Here is a 19,938-nt window from a genome sequence, read left to right as displayed (position 1 = left end):
TGGTTTGGGCCTGATCTTCGCAGGCCAGGCAGAGGAACCCCACTGGTGCACGAATCCGTGCAGTGGGCCTCAAGTTGTTAAATAATGCTACAATGAACCTAGGGGTGCATATATCTTTTCAAATTAGTGTTTTGGATTTCTTTCTATAACTACCCAGAAGTGGAATTGCTGGATCATATGATAGTTTTATTTTTATTTTTTTGAGGAAACTCCATACTGCTTTCCATAGTGGCTGTGCAAGTTCTACCACAGACCACAAGGTTCTCTTTTTTTTCACATCCTCACCAACACTTATTTGGTGATTTATTGATATAGAATCTGTACAATTTAGCATTCGTTGTGCTCAGCATACAAAACTAAACTACCTGACATTTGAAGAACCAAGAAACTAGAACACTCTCTCAGCAGAAAGGAAAATCAAAAAAGTAGTCCAACCCCCAGCTGAAGCAGAAGAGGGTTTTGCCGTGGCAGTTGTAACTGTCCAATACAATGAAGTAACAAATAGGCTATCTCAGCAGAAATGGGAGTGATTTTTAAAAATAACAAAGTGGAAATGACAGAACTGAAAATAATTCACTCGGTGGACCTCATAGTCCAATGGAAATGACAGAGGAGAAAGAGGAAATGGGGCAGAGACAATGTTAGAAGCTAAAAATTTTCCAAATTTTAATGAATAAAGCAAATTTACAGATATAAGGTGATCAAAGACCATCAAGCAGAGTAAAATACAGGGCAGCTCATACAGTGCCTTTCAGACTGTTGAAACCAACGGTGGAGAGCAAACCTCAAAGGCAACAGGGGAAACAACACAAGGAACCATAATTTAACCAGTGGCTCATTTCAGAAGCGATGGTGACCGGGCGAGAGCGGAACATCTTTAAAGTGCTGAAAAGAAAACCATTTTCAGCTAGAATTCTGTATCCAGTGAAAATATCCTTCGAGAATGAAGAGATTGAGATGATGAAAAAATTATAGAAATGTATGTGATGGTTGTTCAACAGTGTAAATGAACTTAATGCCACTGTATTGTGCCTTTTAAAAAATCAATAAAATGATAAATTTTATGTTATGTATATTTTCCCACAATAAATTTCTTTTTTAAAGAATGAAAGCAGCCTTGGCCTGGTGGCTCAGTTGGTTGGAGCATTGTCCCATACACCAAAGGTTTCAGGTTCCATTCCCAGTCAGGACACATACCTGGGTTGTAGGTTCAATCCCTGGTGCAGGTGTATATAGGAGGCAACCGATCAATATTTCTCATATCATTGTTTCTCTCTCTCTCTCAAATCAATAACAAGCAAACATATATTATCAGGTAAGGATTAAAACCATATATATATTTTTTGGTGTCCCCTAAAAAATGTGTATACACTTTAACAGTTGATAGCTCATTTTTGAAGGTGAAATGTATTTTAATAAACACTGTCTTTATAATATTCAAAGTATGTATACATTTTTTGGGACACCCTATATATATATAAAAAAGAATGAAGGCAAAATAAGGACATTTCAGATAAGGGAAAATTAAGAGAATTCATCATCCATAGGCCTGCACTTCAATTAATGCTAAAGGAACTTCTTAAAACTTGAAAGGAAATGACACCAGGTAGAAACACAAATGCTTGGGAAAGAATGTAGAACATTGGAAATGTGAAATATCTGGGGAAATACAAAACATTTTTTTTCTCTCTCAATTTCTTTATTAACTATATAACTACTTAAAGCAAAATTATAACATTGTTTGTGGGGCTTTTACCATTTGTGGCTGTGACGCATATAACAACCGTAAGAGCAGCTATGGAGCTCTAATGTTGCAGGACCTCTCTATTTTACAGGAAGTAGCACAATATTGACTGTAAGTGGACTATGAAAAGTTATGACATATATTGTAATCCCTGGTGCAGCCACTTAAAAATACAAGAAATATGGCTAGAAAGCCAACAGAAGTTTGAAATGGATATTCAAATCGTTTTTTTAAAAGGCAGGAAATGAGGAACAGAGGAACAAAGTTTTCATTTATTTTTGACCCATTAAATGAGTAAAAGGAAATAGTTTTTTAAAAATTTGGGTTATAATAATATGATGGTAGCCATTTAAAATGGAACTTTTTGAAAAACATTTATTAACATGGGAAAACTCCCAATGTTTTCCAATGTGAAAAAAACAGGATACTCAGCCACTGTAGTATGACAATTAAAAAAAAACCACACGACGATATATTCACAGAGGCCTGGTGCACAAAATTGGTGCACGGAGGGCAGGGTTCCTCAGCCCGGCTTGCACCCTCTTGCAGTCAGGAGCCCTTGGGGAATGTCCAACTGATGGCTTAGGCCCAAAGGGAGCAGGCATCCTTAGTGCTGCTGCAGAGATGGGAGAAGCTCCCGCCACTGCCACTGCACTTGGCAGCCGTGAGCCCGGCTTCTGGCTGAGCGATGCTCCCCCTGTGGGAGCGCACTGACCACCAGGGGGCAGCTCCTGCATTGAGCATCTGCCTTCTGGTGGTCAGTGCGCATCATAGAGACGGGTCATTCTGCCGTTAGGCTGAAACCAGCTCTCTGACATCGCCCAAGGGGTCTCGGATTGCGAGAGGGCACAGGCCAGGACAAGGGACCCCACCAGTGCACTATCGGGGCCCGGGAGGGACGTGGGAGGTTGGCCAGCCAGGGAGGAACTATGGGAGGGCTCCAGGGCATGTCCGGCCCATCTTGCTTAGTCCCGATTGGCCAGACCCCAGCAGCAAGCTAACCTATTGGTCGGAGTGTCTGCCCCCTAGTGGTCAGTGCACGTCATAGCAAGTGGTTGAGGGGCCTTAGCATATCATTAGCATTTTACACTTTGATTGGTTGAACGGACGACCGGACACTTAGCATATTAGGCTTTTATTATATAGGATAACCATACTCCATAGAAAAAAAAAGGTTAAAGGAAATATACCCAAATGCCTTTTGATAGTAGAATTATAGGTGTTTAATGTCTTAGCCTTATTTTGTTACATTTTCCAAATTTTCTACAAAGAGCATGAGTTATCACAAAATTTATGTTTTAGCTATGGCTAGTATAGGTTTATCTGGGGTGTAAGGAATCTCGCCAGGAAGCAGCCTGTGAGGCAGTCCCAAGTGCTCATGTTCTTCTGTAAGCCTCTCCCCTGAGTGTGGGCTGGGCCCAGTGGCTCACTTCTAACAAACAGAATATGTCGCTAGTAATGGGGTGTCACCTCTGAGATTAGGTTACAAAGACTATGACTTCTGTCTTGCTTGCCTTTGTCTGTTTGTCTCAGATGTTGCTCTGGGGGAAGCAAGCTAACATGCTCTATGGCGAGGACCACATGGCAAGGAATTGAGGTTTCTGGCTAACAGCCATGCAGAGCTAGCTGAGGCCTGCTGGGAGTCATGTGACTGAGCCTGGACGTGGACCCTGTCCCAGTCAGGTCTTGAGATGAGCATAGCCCTGCTGCCACCTTGATTGCAATCTTGTGGGAAACCCTTAGCCAAAGGCACCCACCTGTCCCAGACTCCTTACCCACAGAAGCTATGAGATGGTAAATGTGTGTTGTCTTAAGCTACTAACTTTTGGGTTAACTTGTTAAGTAACAATAGGTAACTAATACATTCTCTAATTCTCAATTCTCAATTCAGTATCTTACTGACTTTCTCCCCCTCATCCCTCCCACCTTTAGTCCTTAGGGAATTGTTCCAGTTTCTTCATGGTACCCTTTATTTTTCAAAGTTTCCATCAAGGCATCGAATGTCTTCCCTGTCCTTTTCTTCATCTTTCCATCTTTTCTCCTAGCCCAGTCACCACTTTTTGCTACGTTAACAACAGATAACCAACTGGCGATGCAGTCATGTAGTCGGTTTCTTTGGAGACTTCGCTGCTCCCTTCAGAAGCCTTAATGAGATATGGCTTCCTTGTGATCTAGAGCCTAGAGCAGTGGTTCACAGCCTGCTTGTTGTCCCTTTGTCACATCTCCAGGAAGATGTCACACAGAGGAGCCAAACCGAGTTGTTCACTTGGGGCCACCGCAGTGAGAGCCAGTGGCCATGCGTGGTTCCCAGCGCCCCAGCTGTAAGCCACTGTCACCCTGCGTGCATGTCGGTTGACTTGCTGAGAATCGGTGGAAAATTCTCTGGCCTGGGGTGCACTGAACTCACATGGGACTCCCCACATCCTAGTGACCTAGTCCCATTTCAGCTAGTTTGCCACGGCTTCCTACGTAGGCTCTGTGTCTGAAGGCCTGCACAGCGATAGCCACTATTTTTTTCTCAGAGCGTTAAGGGAAAGAATCCCTCTGTAAGTGACAGAAAATGAGTGTTGAATGTTTTAAAGCTGAGCGGAATTCACAAACTATAATAGAGGCCACCACTGTCCCGAGACCCGTGAAGAGTTATGGGGGGAAAATAGCACATCTCACCTAATTGAAAATATCTGCCAATTGAAAATTAGTTTCTCATGAATTGTCTCCTTATTCTTTTAGTTCATACTTAACAGAGTGGGCATTTGGTGATGGGCTTTTTAATGCTGTCCCTGTGGTCATGGGCCTATTCACACCATTCCTGGCTGCATTAAGTACCCCCAATGCAGGGGATTAAGTCATGGTAAAAGCATACTCTGGATTTTACCCAGAGGTCACGGAGCACCCCTCTTCCCTTGGCAGCCAGCAGCATTCTTATTACACTTCATTTATCTACTTGGGAGGACTCGGGAGGACCAGCTGGGCCCCTGTCTGCACTCATCAAGAGTTAATTTCTGAGTGAGGTGCTGTGGTCATGAACAAGTGCAGAAGGTCCCCGGTGGTCCTGCCAGACAAGAGGGGCCCTTAATTAGCAGCAGCGTTCAATCAGGCTGCTTAACCCGCCACGGGGCTGAGGTGGTCATGTCCTCCTGCCACCCTCCTGTAAACACAGCCCACAGACGGCCAGGACATTCGTTTGTGTGGCCCGGGATGAGGAAGTCGGCACAGACCCAGCCCAGCGCACTTCCAAGGGATACCTGGATTGCTTTTATTTTTGACAGATTCAGAAAAATCCCCCTCCCCCTTAGTATTTAGAAGCTTCTTTTTGTCTCTGCCAAGTTCATATTTCCCAAACTGGACATCCTACTGGTTCTCTCTCTTTGCTATCAAAAGCCATCCTCATGTCCTGTTACAGGCATTGCTTAGAGCTAAGTGTAGATTGAGTCAGCTCTGTGTGCTGGAAGTCAGAAGACCTCACTAAGCTTGAGGCCTTGTCCCGACCTCATCTCCAAAACACATTTTTTTCCAGCTGCAAAGTGGAGGTGATTGTACCTGGCCTGCGTACCAGGCAGAGCTGTTTAGAAGATTAAATACAGAAACAGTTGTGAACTGTCAAACATTATACAACTCTGAGGTGAAATTATTGAATGCCAGGTTTGGGTCACTTAAAAATATTTTTTTCTATTTTTTGTTAATCCTTACCTGAGGATTTTCCATTGAACATTGATTTTTTTGAGAGAGTGAAAGGGAGAGAGGGAGGAATGGGAAGAGAAAGAGAAAGAGAGAAACATTGACGTGAGAGAAACACATTGATTGGTTGCACACGTGCCCTGACTGTGGCTGGGGATCGAACCTGTAGTTGAGATACGTACCCTTGACTGGGAATCCAACCCTCAACCCTTCAGTCTGCAGGATGGCACTCGAACCCCTGAGCAAAACTGGCCAGGGCAAGGTTCAGGTCACTTTTAGTTGACTCATTCATTATAGCCAAAGTAGGTGTTTATTTTAATAGTCACATAGAGAACACCAAAACCTTGCTAGATATTTGTACTTTATTAGAAATGCTATTTAATGCAGTGTTTAATAAATAGCAGATAAATATATGCACTTCCTCATGCTCTGGCCACATGACTCTACTGCACACTGAGGACATTGGCAGACAGCGGGTCAGTGTAGTGGGAGGAAGGGAGGGAGTTCCTTAGCTCAGCGTGACATCTCACTTAGTCAGGAGACCCTCCAGGCACCATTAACAGAAAACTGAAGGTGGCCGTGTCACTTCCTCAGTTCCCAGGCCCAGGACGGGTGATTTGGGGATGATCCACCATGAGTCCATGAGCAGAACCCTCGCTCACCTCTGGGCAAGGTCAGCTTCTGCAGGCACATGACAAACCCAGCATCTTTCCTCCCCCAATAAATAACTGGGTTTACTTACCACCAGTGGCTCAGAATTCTTTTGGGTGATCAGAGAGCCCACAGAACAAACGTGGAGGCAGCTCCCCCTTGTCCGTGGAGCAAAGGAATGTGGGGGGTTAACTGAGTGGCAGTTATAGCACCTGCTGGGAGCACTGCCTTGAGCGGGACCAGCCAGGAGGAACTAATGGGCCTCGTGGTCGGCCAGGAGGGTCTCAGCCACAGGAAGAGTCACACTCAGCCTGGGGAGCGGTTGATAGAACACAGTCATTTAAGGTGGAAGTGCCTAGTATTTTCAAGGTTACTGTGAATTTTAAGCCTTGTTCTTTATTTACCTGGCAGATGGGAGATGCCAGGCCGTGGTGTAATGAAGCATTATGTTAGTATAGCGAAAAGGAAACTGCCTTCCGGATGGAATTCGTTCTCACTAAAAGCTCATGGTCTGTGTGGGGATCGCCTGGGAATGGACGTGTGTACTTGTGTGTGTATGTGTGTGTGTATGTGTACGTGCAGGCGCTCTTCCTGACGGGGAAGTCAAGACCAAATTGTCCGTGACATTGCCTGATTCCACCTGGCGGTTTCCTGAAGTGGGTGGTGGATAGCAAATCCATCCCTGTTGGCAAGCTTTTTTTTTCTTTACCCTAGAAAATTTCTTTTTACCTGTGGTTTTCTTTTTCTGCTTTTGCTTTGGAAACAGGGAAATGATTCGTGTAGAATTACTTTGACGGAGAGAAAAGAATTGAAATTGAGGAATAAATCAGCCACTGGATAGTTCTTGCAGCCAAAACCTGTCGGAGCCAAAAGCTTCTGCCGTGTCTGGAACCTTGCTCTGGGCCTCGTGGGCATAAACTGGAACCTTGGCAATAAACTTCTGGACACAAAGTCTCCCTATGCCAGGGTTTCTGGAATCCAGATTTAATATTGCACATTCCTCCTTGTTTTGAAAGGAGGAAATCACTATTTTAAATATTGAGGCTAGACAGAGAGCATGGCGAAGGAAGCTGCGGACAGGTCGTCTGCTCGCTCTGACTGCCCTTTGAACTTCATCCCATCAAGGCCACCTTGTCCATGGAGGACAGTGCCGAGCAGCTGCTCCTGGCCAGCTCAAGCTTTGAGTTCTGAGCATTATGTTCTGACCTGTCTTCAGGCTCCATCGGCTCACTGTCACCATGACAACGGTGTTAGATGTAGGAGTCACTTTCAGTTAAGGGTTTAGGGTTAGGAACTTGACTCTGCAGAGTTCTGCCTGCACATCATTAATTTTTAATTTAATCATACTCGCCCATATCTGTACCTATGTCTTTGACCTCCAAAATAAGAATTAGAGGTCGTTCCCAGCTGGCACGGCTCAGTGGTTGAGTGTCGACCTATGAGCCAGGCGGTCACGGTTCGATTCCTGGTCAGGGCACATGCCTGGGTTGCAGGCTCGATCCCCAGTGTGGGGTGTGCAGGAGGCAGCCAATCAATGATACTCTCTTATTATTGATGTTTCAATCTCTCCCTCTCCCTTCCTCTCTGAAATCAATAAAAATATGTTTAAAATGAAAGAATTGGAGGTCGTATTTTGGGATTGTTGCCATATTAATTCCTGTTTCATTCTTTAAACACTCCTTGAAAAGGCTAATATACGATAGCTTGCTAGTAAAAGGTGGCTTGCAGCTCAAGCTGCTCTATTGATTCTGCCCTTATGAACTGTATAAAGATGGTACCTTTTTGATGGACTTACATTGAGATGAAAAGGTAACCCCCGTTCTGTTGTAAATCTGTCCAATCACAGGAACTCCTTTGTTCTTGAAGTTGAGTACGGTGCAAAGCAAGGGCTTGCAATTGGCATCCAAAGGGCAGGGCCAAATGTCTCAGTTGAGTCACTTATCTGCTTGGACACTGACTTTTCTAAGCCTCAGTTCCTTCATCTGTAAAGACAGTAACAATAGCACCTTTTCAAGTTTTTTTAGTGACGAGTAAATAAGACATAGTTGAAGGTGCCATGTGAATATTTGTAAAATACATGTCAGATGTACACTGTATCTATATATATAAAAGTCTAAGCAACTGTTACAACTGGTCAACCGAACGACCAGTCGACCAGTCGCTGTGATGACACACTGACCACCAGGGGGCAGATGCTCAATGCAGGAGCTGCGTCCTGGTGGTCAGTGCGCTCCCACAGCCAACCTCCTGTGGCTGGCCAACCTCCCATGGCCGGCCGGCCCTGATTGGCCCAATCGCCGGCCAGGTGAGGGAGCCCACCTGTGCATGAATTCGTGCACTGGGCCTCTAGTATTTGATAATGCTCGTGGCAGAGAAAGTTTATGTGATTCCCAGGCCTGCTTCATTTCCGCCCCCCCCACCCCTGGCACACAGCCCCTCTCACAGCTCAGCTGATATTAGGTAGGTGGTCAGTGGTCAGGGCGGATGTGAACTGTCATCTTCCAGGCCAGGCCACAAGAGTCTCCCACTGCCCTTCTCCCCTCCCATTGCGATGCTGGAGATGGTGTGGGAAAATGTCAGTGCTACAAGTGAACGAGGCCAGTCTCTGAGTCCCCACTTGGAGGAGAGAGCCCTCTGACGAGCCAGCACTTGGGCCACTGCCCTTGGGGTTCTTTCCGTAATATTAGCCTACCCTGATTGGTACAAACTTGGAAAAGTATATTATTTGCTATTCTTAACATGTAAGTTAACTGTATTTTTATATAACTTACATTATATACACCATAAATATAATGCATTGTTATTTAAGTCTACTTATATAATGTCATATATGATATTGTTACTAGAAGTACAAAAGAAAAGCAACCTGTATGCAGTTTTTATAAACAGGACATTTTAAGTTTTACTAAAATTTGTATGTATCTTAACCAACACAGAAAGTCAATAGACTCACTAAGAGGTGAATTCCTGCTGGAGACATTAATAATAATAAAAGATTAGCTGCCATTAATAAAGCACTTACCATGTGCTAGGCAGGCTATGCTAAGAACTTTGCAACTTTGCAGATATGATACCACTAGAGGCCCAGTGCACGAGATTTGTGCACTCGGGGGGGGGGGATCCCTCAGCCTGGCCTGTGCCCTCTTGCAGTCCGGGAGCCCTTGGGGGATGTCCGACTGACACAGGGAGTGGGCCTAAGCCAGCAGTCAGACATCCTTAGCGCAGCTGCAGAGGCAAGAGAGGCTCCCGCCACTGCCGCTGTGCTCACTAGCTGTGAGCCCAGCTTCTGGCTGAGCGGCGCTCCCCCTGTGGGAGTGCACTGACCACCAGGGGGCAGCTCCTGCATTGAGCATCTGCCCCTTGGTGGTCAGTGCGCGTCATAGAGACCAGTTGTTCCGCCGTTCAGTCGATTTGCATATTAGCCTTTTATTATATAGGATATGCCTGAAATTAGACATGCATTTTTCCCTTCATTTTTCTTATGCCTGTTAAAATTTAACTGTGAGACAAAGCTTGTTTTTCCCTTTTCTAGATTGTCATGCCCACTTCCCCATTGTTATAGTAGAATGTGGCACAGATGAATTGAGCCAAGGGCTATGTATCAGGACCTGTTTTCTAAAATGTCGTAGGGCAGGCAACTACTGAAATCAACTTCTGGTGGACAGTTGACGGTTGAAAAATTACATGGTCTCTTTTGTGAACTGGATGTGTTTTGGCTGGTGTGATTAACAATAATAATTCGGGGGGCCATGGCTTCCTTGTGATCTACCAGTCTGTTCTTTTTTTAAAAATATATATATATTTTATTGATTTTTACAGAGAGGAAGGGAGAGGGATAGAGAGTTAGAAACATCGATGAGAGAGAAACATCGATCAGCTGCCTCTTGCACACCCCCTACTGGGGATGTGCCCGCAACCAAGGTACATGCCCTTGATGGAATCGAACCCAGGACCCTTCAGTCTGCAGGCTGACGCTCTATCCACTGAGCCAAACCGGTTAGGGCTACCAGTCTGTTCTTTAACTTTCGTACACACACACCCCCCCCCCCCAGCTGAATACGGTTTCCTGCATGCTTCTTCTGTGTTCATTAAACACCCAAGCATTATATCCACTGTATAGTTTCCAGAGGCAAACGCTGTCATTGACTACACTCAGCACTATCACCACTCAACAAAAGCTTTGTGAGGGATTGTTCTCAGGTTTGTAATCTTGTCTCTTTCCTTCAGCACCACTCACCACTCCCAATATGAAGTGGACAGAATTCACACCCCAAAGTAAAGAAACTGCAGCCAACACTGAACTCACTGTCCTTGGTGGGCTCCATAATCATGGTTGGGTTCTGAAGCTGTGTGAGGTAGAGGTAGGTTGCTTTATGATGACAGATGACGGGAAAGCAATTTCCAGATAGTGCCTTACACTTGAGGTGAACAAAGTGCTCTAAAAATGAGCAGGAGGCTGGGGAGCCCCACAGCCAGAGTCCTGGGTTCAGGTCCCAGTCCAGCCACTTACATGGATCCTTATCTATAAAGTGGGAGTAATCATAGGACTTTCCTGCCTCTATTTCCTCACCAGTAAATAGAGTTAATAATAGACGATGTCGTAAGATTAGTGAGTCATTTCGTGAGTGCTCAGAAGGGTGCCTGCTCCCGAAATCGCTGTTCCTGCGGCTGCCTCTGTTCTGTGAGAATGTCGGTTTTCACCTTGCTGGAGCGCGATCGCAGAGTCTCTGTTTTCTCAGCTTGTTATGATATGCCCTTTGTGTTGTGGGTGCCTGTTTGCTCCCCAAGTGCTTATGGGGTGCCTGCTGTGTGCTGGACATGGTGCCAGGAGTGTGTTCCAAGTATGTCTGCTCTGTATTCTGTTTTCAGTGGGAAGCACTCTGCTTGCCGACTGCCACGCCAGCACGGAGTCGGGGTGTCCTCAGGCACTCACTGTGATCTCACTCCTTGACGAGGTGATGGGGTCGAGCTGGCCTCAGAGTCTATGGGGTCATTTGGGCTCAAGACAATCTGTCCAGAAACTGTCGGCACGCAGTCTCTGCAGCGATAGTAAGCACAGTCAGTAAATGTGGAAACGAATGGTTTGAAGCTGACATTCTTCAGTAGAAAGATGGCCAGACTTTCCTCAGGAGACTGTACATGTTTACATTTTACTATTACTAGTTCCTCACAAACAACCCTGTGATTTTGGCTACTTTCTGAATTGCCATTTTTCCAAATTTGAGAACGGAGGCTTTGAAAGCTGGAGTGACTTCCTGCGCCTCCTGGCTGAATCTGGGCCTGGATTTGTAGGGCCCAGTTTTCTGCTCCATGGAAATCTGGCAGATCCAAGTTAGATCGGGCTGTTGGACCCTGCTGCAGCTGCTTATAGGTCAGAGGTTGGCAGCCTGCACTTTATTAGCACAAGCTGACCGAAGTGTGAAATGGCACGTATGTGGGTGTCCACCACGCCTTGGGGAGTGTCCCCTAATCCCCTGCTTTAAATATCATCTCTAAGCTGATGGCTTCCAAATTTACATCTCCAGTCTCCCCACGATCTTCAGATTCTCATACTTACTTGACTGGATATATAAATAAACTATAGTTAGACTTAGATACCTAATTTTTACATATCTAAGAGACATCTTAAAAGTAGCTTGTCCCAGTAATCAAGATAGTATATAATGGTAGAAGGGTAGAAGTATAAATTAATGGAACATAGTAGAAAGTCCAGAAATAGACTTACATTTATATGTCCAATTGATTTTTTAAAATACATATATTTATTGATTTTAGAGAGGAAGGGAGAGGAAAGAGAGAGAGAGAAACATGGATTGGCTGCCTCCTGCATGCCCCCTATTGGGAATCGAGCCCAAAACCTGGGCATGTGCCCTGACTGGGAATCAAACTGGTGACCTTTTGGTGCATGGGACAACACTCAACCCACTGAGCCACACCGGCCAGGGCTCCAATTGATTTTTGATAAGTTGTCAAGTTCATTCAGTGGGGAAGATAGTTATTTTAATATATGGTGCTCAAACAAAACCAAAAAAAGTAGAAAAGAGTGAATCTCTACCTTGATTTGATACCATATGGAAATTAACTCAAAATGGATCATAGACCTACATATCAGAGCTAAACCATTAAACTTCTAGAAGAAAACATAGGAGAATACCTTTGTGACATGGATGTAAGGAAATATTTTTTTAAACAAGACACGAAAAGCATGACTTGTAAAAGGAAAAAATGACTTAGTTTAGTCAAAATAACTTTCTGTTCTTATTATAAGGCACAGTTAAAACAGAAAGGCAAACCACAGACTGGGAAAAAATATTTGCAAAACATTTGTCTGACAAAGGGCTTATAGCCAGAATATATAAAGAAACTTATAACTCAGTATTGAGAAGACAACCCAATATTTTTTAAAAGGCACAAGCTTTGAAAAAACACTTCAAAAAAAACACCAAAAAAACCCGACCAAACGTGAATGCCAGAAGGTACACGAGAAGATGCTCAGTATCACTGGGCTTCAGGGAAATGCAAGTTAAACTACAGTGAGCTACCATTACTCACTCATTGGTGGGGCTGACGCAGCGACAGGCAGATGCAGGGAAACCGGAACTCTCCTACAGGGCTGGTGAGAATGCAGCCACCTGAAAACATGCCAGTGATACCTTATGGAATTAAATGTACACTCACTGTATGACCCAGCCATGCTACTCATAGGCATTTTTTTTTTTTGCCCAAGATAAATGAGAACATATGTCCACTCCAAGGCTTGTATGCAGATGTTCATGGCAGCTTGATTCATAGCAGCCCCAAACCAGAAACAACTAAGTCTTTATCAGTTAGTAAATAGATGAACAAATTACTGGAATACTGCTCAGCGATATAAAGGAGAAAATATTAATACATGCAGGACTGTGGGTGGGTCTCGGAAATATGACGCTCAGTGAAAATCCATGGTTGTGCCTGCCTGGAAGCCCTACGTGACTGCCCCCCACATGTGGGCCTCAGGGCAGCACACACTCCCTACCTTAGATCCCCTTTCCTGTCTGGATCATTCCTCTCCCTTTAGGTCTCTACTCACATGTCAGCGTGTGAAAGAGGCCTTCCCTAACCATCCTTTACAAGACATAACACAGCCTCCACACTCTTCCGACCTTCTTACCTAATATAAATTGTGTTATTTGCTGTTTATCTAGTACCTGCTGTACTGTTTACTGCTGTATTCCTTGGTCCCTAAAATAGTGACATATAGTAAGTGCTCAGTAAGTAATTACAAAGTAAATTATGTGAATGCACAGTGAGGAATGCAGGCGCAGGGTAGGGGAGACTGCAGATTTTGTGTGCCGGGTCAGGATATATCCCACTGCACGCTGGGCTGGCGCTTTCCCTTTCCTTCTCGTGCCCACAGGCTCTGGCTCCATGTAGCTTTGAGACACTGAGGAAGTGCACACCAGGAGTGAGTGCAGATGCGTTTAATAGGTTCAAATTGGAAATCCTTCGTATTTTGCAAAGGTATTAAAATAGAGCTTTTTACACAGGAAGCTTCTCAAATGATGTGTAGCACACTGATTATTAGTCCTCCTAAACCCCCTCCCCTGATTTATAAAAACAGAAATATAAGGTGAAACTAGGAGGAGATAATTCTAATATTTATGAAATGTTGGATCTAAATGCTATTAAAACAGCTGTGGACATGGTATTGATACTGTTTTCTGATATTATCCCTCTATTCTGTTGCTGAAGATGTTTGTTTTAATGCCAGATTGGAAGATTTTAGACATAACACAAATACTGCCTTTGGATGGCAGTCATAAATTATGTAGGGAGAGAGGTAAGAGAGATTGTGGGCAGAAGTCACCTTCACATAATAAGCTTGTTGATTTAGGTCTGATGATCTCTGTACGTCAGTGTACATTCTGCATTCCTTCTTCCCCCTGGTCCTGAGTTCTTCCTTCTGGGAGTTAGCACTCGTAAGCACGGGCTTGCGCATTTGCGTAGACTTGAGATCATACTAGAATCATGAAACGAGTCCGACAGCTTTTCTCTTTTTCTAATTTGTGGGACATAATGGAATGTTTTCAAAGTTAAAAACTGCAGCTGTTTTGAACCCCACTAGTGTTTGGTTTACTTAAGCCACCAAAATATTTTTTTAAAGTCTTGTCCTTAATTAACCTTTTAAATTAAAAAGATACTTTTCTAGTTTCACTGTTTTTCTTTTTTCCAGTGAATGACCTAAATTAACTGTCCAGTTAATTTTTAATGAATATTTATTCACTCATTCGTTTGACATTCATTTAGATTTATTGGGCATTTGCTCTGCACAGAGCATTATCCCAGGCCCTGGGGGAGAAATGAATGGCAAGAGTCCTTCCCTCATTTCTTCCAGAAGGAAAACACAGATCTCCTTCACATAAGACAGCGTGTGTCATTCTCTGAAAGGAAGGGGTTGGACCACATGGGACCCTCAGACATTTGTCTGTCATGGGATACTAATTTTGCATATTTTTTGAGCTCTAAAGTAGTCATGGTCTCAAATTTTGTAGTTTCAGTTAGAAAAGTATGTAATCATTTATATGTCAAATCTTTAATTATTATTTTTAAGTCCTCACCCAAGGATATGTGATTTTAGAGAGAGGGAGACAGAGGGAGAGAAACATCGATGTGAGAGAGAAACATTAGTTGGTTGCTCCCATACGCACCCCTACCGGGATCTAACCCGAAACCTTACGGTGTACGTATGGGATGACACTCCAGCCACTGATCCACGGGGGCAGGGCTCACCAAATGTTTGAAAAGTACTTAGTGTGTGTGTGTGTGGCATAGAAACTGTGAAATTTATTCAGGACTTTGTTCCAAAGGTTGTCGCTATTTTGGAAAATGCTTGTCATCCTTTATTCTCATTTTGGATATATTTAAAAAGTGTTTGAAGGCATGAGCTTCTCAGGAAGGGACCCCGTGTTCCTATGCCCGTCTCGCCCTGCTCTGCACACGGAACGTGCACACTCATGAACAAGCAGCACCGTGGCGCTTAGCAGAGGAGGCGGTGCTTTTCGCAGTGTTTCCAGCTCAGGTGTGGTGACAGGGCGTGGCTTCTGGAAAGTAAGTCAAGGCTGTGGCTTTCTGAATTCTTAACTGGGTGCCTTTGCCAGAGAACAAAGTCAAGTTAATCAGACTTTTCCCTCTGTAGTCTGACTCATTCCTTAGCCGACCTCCTGGTCCCAGGCTGTACGTACATCTCCAAGGCAATGGTTCCCAAGTGAAGAGCCTCGTCCTGAGCTCTCTACAGGGTCGTCTGTCCCTCCACTATAGACCCTGCTTAGGTTCCCGGGCTGGCCAGCAGGCATCTGGTCCTCGCACATGTGAACCCAGCACCTGGCCTCACCCTCCACCTGCTCAGCCCAGGCCTCTTCCTCTCAGCGAGTGGACCTCCCTGTTATTGCAGTTGTGGCAGAATTCTGGGACCCATCATCGACGCCTGTCCTCCTTTCAGGAATCGAGTTCATCATCAAATCCCATTGGTCCCACTTTCAAAATGTCTAGAATGCTCCCACTTCTCCAGGTGCTGGCACTCCTGGCTCAGCAGTTGCTTGTCGTGGGTACCGGGTGTGCCTCTTACAGGCGACCCTGGATCGTAACATCCGTCGCCTCATCTACAAATGGGGCTGTCACAGTCCCCAGCCTGGAGCTGTCCTGGGATTAAATGGAACCACAGGCAGCAGCTCACCGAGGGCTGGAGAGAAGCAGCTGATGATGACCCTCAGTTGAGCCACAGGAAGTGCCTCCAGCAAGTCGGACATGGCGGAATGTCAGCAGGGACTGCTGTGGCTCCTCCCGCTCCTCTGCCCTGACCCAGCACAGTGAGCGGGTTGTCAGCAGGTGGCAGCTGTCTCTGGTCACACAGATGCCAAAGGGAGCTCGTCCTCCTGCCGTGTGACGGAAGAAAAGGCTGCCTGTCCCAGGGGTCAGTGCTGAGAGCCTGCTGAGCGCTGCCAGGTGATTTAACAGGGTCCTTGCCTAGGTGTCACTATTGGCACCTGGTTAATGGGTTGGGGACTCAGGGACCCGCGCCGAGTTTGTCTTTTCCTGTTCTGTGCAGCAGGTCCCAGAGCCTTGATGACAAGTAGAGCATCTCCTGCCCAGTCTCTGAGGCGCGAGCGCCTGTCCGGCCACCCCTGCCCCTGCAGTACTGCCTTTCTCAGGTCTGCTCCCCTGGGGTTCACAGTGCGAACCCTCTCAGCCATCCCAACCCGCCTTTTTAAGTGGTGAGAGGACGCCCCATTTTAACCTGTTTCTTCTCCTTTTTTCTTCTCTTTTTTTCCTCTTCCCTTTCAAAGAGTGTGTTTTGGGAGTCCCCTTGCAAGGTTTATGAAGCTATGGAAACTTGATCCTTGTGGTCTCCCAGCCAGGCCTTTTGAAACAGCCGCATTCCACATGGCCCATGGGCCCTGCCTTCGTGGCCCCGGCTTACGTGGCTCGTGAGGGGCCCCCTTCCAGGCCGCTCAGAGCTACTCTCGGTCCCAGGCTGCCCATCGCATGTTCCCATCACTCCCTATTTCTCGCAGACAGTACAGACCCACCTAGAGTAGGTTACATTTAATGGGGTGAGAAAAACCCACATGGTAAGAGAAAAGTCGCAGGTGAGGTCAAGCTGCTTCCTCCCGGGAGGCAGAGTGATTTTCTCCTCTCTGGCTCCCACACCAAAAATTCATACAAAAGAGCTCTTTTTATGTTTGATGTATTGCCTTTAAAAACCAAGGCCTTCATGTTTTTTCATTTTTGGTTCATACCTCTTGGCCGACCCAGCAGGAATTTGGCAGTTGGCTGTGCTGCTTCTCGCAAATGCTGAAAGCTGTGTCGCTGAGGGTCCCTGGCTGCTGGGAAGACGGGATGGGTGGGCTGAGCAGGTTGGGGAGCCGTGAGGCGCCCCACTCCAGTTTGGGTGTATTCAGGGACCTAATCGCTTGTAGACACTGATCGGCAGCACACACAGGGCCCCTTACAATTCCTGCTACTATCTATACGTTAGAAAGTTTTCATAAGCAAGAGTGTTTTTTAGGGTTACCCAAGGCACAGTGAGGTGGGTGTAGATTTTGTTTTGGACAAGCGCATACATACTTTGCTATATTTTCTCTCATGTGAAATCTTTTCTATTATGATTTATGTTCAGAAGATTCTCGATAAGGCATCTTTAACCCACTGTAGAGACAAGCAAGCTCAAATTAAGGCACACCTTAATGTGCTATTTCATTTCATTCTGTTGACAAAGTTCATTGCCCAACACCCGAATTCTGTGCTATAAAAAGAATCAGAAGCCACACCAGAGCCAAATCAACTGATAGGCAACGAAGGGGAAAGGCATACTGTAAGAAAATGCCGCCAACTTCATACTCTTCTTAAATGGAGAGAACACCCAAATCCTGCCATCTCCTGCTTTCCACACACAGTGCTGTGCAGGCCGACTGAGGCAGCACCCCGCAGATGGCCTCCCGGTCCTGCCCGCCTTCCAGGACACACAGCCCTCTTGCTGAGTCTTGACTGACCAGATTGGAGCCTTCTCTCTGCCTTCTGGATCTTTCTCTGTGGATGAGCAGGAACTTAAGACTCTGAGGAAGGCAGCTAAGCACAGGATGTGTCTTCATGGTTATTTTTATGTCTTATTACTCTGAGTAGAGGAGGCAGGGTAATATCATAGAGCCCTACTTCATAATCCTTTACAATACATTGAACTCTCTTCACCGGTGAAATTAGCCCAAAACGAAACAAACAGATAACATGGTTTGTTTTTTTAAATGCCACTATTTGAGACAGGCAAGGATGTAAAGAAACGCGCTCTTCTTAAGCCTTGGTGGCACTATAAATTGGAGCAGCTTTTTGAAAAACAACTTGATGGTAGCATTAAGGAACCACAAGAAGTTTATATGCTTTGACCCAATAATTCTACTTCTAGTCCTTTGCCCTTAAGAAATAATCAGATGTATGGGAAAATCCATACTCATGAATATTTACTATTAAACACATTGTATACAGGAATTCAATGGAATATTATCCATCAACAGAAAGACTAACAATGTAGAGAAATGCTTAGATAAATTAAAAAGCAGGTTAAAATAAATTAATAGTTTGTAGATTAAAATCTTAAAACGCACCTGGTCGAGCGTAACCCTATACACCAAAAGGTTGCAGGTTCGATTCCCGCTCAGGGCACATATCTAGGTTGAGGGTTCTATTCCCAGTCAGGGCACATATGGGAGGCAACTGATTGATGTTTCTCTCTCCATCAATGTCTCTCTCCCCCTTACTCTCTCTCTAAAAATCAATAATAAAACATTCTCGGGTGAGTATTAAAATAAAATTCTTAACTGTGGTACATCTACACGATGGAATACTATGCTGCTGTTAAAAAGAAGGAACTCCTACCATTTGCAACATCATGGATGGAACTGGAGAGCATTATGCTAAGTGAAACAAGCCAGTCAATGAAGGAAAAATACCACATGATCTCACTCATTCATGGATAATAAAGACCATTACAAACTTTTGAACAATAATAGATACAGAGGCAGAGCTGCCTTAAAAAGCAGGTTAAAATAAATTAATAGTTTGTAGATTAAAATCTTAAAACGCACCTGGTCGAGCGTAACCCTATACACCAAAAGGTTGCAGGTTCGATTCCCGCTCAGGGCACATATCTAGGTTGAGGGTTCTATTCCCAGTCAGGGCACATATGGGAGGCAACTGATTGATGTTTCTCTCTCCATCAATGTCTCTCTCCCCCTTACTCTCTCTCTAAAAATCAATAATAAAACATTCTCGGGTGAGGATTAAAATAAAATTCTTAAAACTTGCATCTGAAAAAGACCTAGAAAATATGGAAAAGTGGTAATAGTTGTGTTAGGGTGAATGATTATATCTTTCATTTTTATTTTCCAAACTAACTACAGTACAGTTACTTTTGTAAATTAACTATCCTACATACTTCTGACCACGGCAAAGGGAACCTTACTTGGCCTTTACTAATTTAGAACTCATGACTGTGGACAGAGTAAACGGAAATTTCCTTTGTTTATGGACACACACACAAATTATAAGTAGGGAGCATGTTTAAATTACTTGGATAATTAAAGCCTGAAGTCATACTTTAGCACAATTTTCATTAATTGGATTAATTGAAAGACGTAGACTGCATTAAGTAATTGTTCACATTAGACTAGAGTTGTCTGAAACTATAATTCTGTTCTCTCTGTGACATGCAGTGGGTGAGGGGGTGTGTAGCTGAGGGAGGGGGTGTGTAGTGTTTAAGAAGGAAGAAAAAATTGCCTCAAATTGTGAGGCTGTAGATGGTCATTTTGTTGCCTTTTTCTAATAGGATAATGAAGGTACTCAATTGCTAACTGGAGGGACTCTCATACCTATTAGAACTTTCGTAATCAAAGAATGTGTACCTGATCTTAAAAAAAAAAAAAAAGCCTTACAAAATCTAACTGCTGGCAGTTTTAGAGCTCTGGCAGATGACTGCACCCCAGTCAGTGGGAAATGGGGTGGTGGCAGTTGGGGCTCCCCTGCATGTCGGTGTATTATAATAATGAATTATTCATCTTTACCAAAGAAGTTATTTATCCTCAATAAAAATTCCTTTGAGTTTTTATAACTTCAGGATCCTTTTAATAACACACTCATTTTCTATAATAATCTCCGACTGGAACGCCGCGCATAAGCCTCTCCCGCAGACCCCGCCCACAAGTCCTCCTCTCTCCCTCCTTCCAGACCTGGGCCGTGCAGGGACTTTCATGTTCCTCCCTGCGTTTTAATGCTTATCGTAAAAAGCGTTATGAGAAGTTCCAGGCAGTTTCATTTTGTGCAGGCACACCCGGCAAGCT

The 19,938-nt window shown here is 44.6% G+C and overlaps 1 protein-coding gene across 1 annotated transcript in view; it reads left to right on the top strand.

Annotated features, from left to right (window-relative positions):
- HLCS (holocarboxylase synthetase) overlaps positions 1–19,938 on the top strand; it is a 158,105-nt gene that overhangs the window by 116,606 nt on the left and 21,561 nt on the right. The window lies entirely within an intron of this gene.

This window comes from Myotis lucifugus, unplaced genomic scaffold (assembly GCF_000147115.1).
Source record: "Myotis lucifugus unplaced genomic scaffold, Myoluc2.0 scaffold_384, whole genome shotgun sequence".
NCBI classification, from domain to species: Eukaryota; Metazoa; Chordata; class Mammalia; order Chiroptera; family Vespertilionidae; genus Myotis; species Myotis lucifugus.
This window is presented reverse-complemented; position numbering and strand designations above follow the sequence as displayed.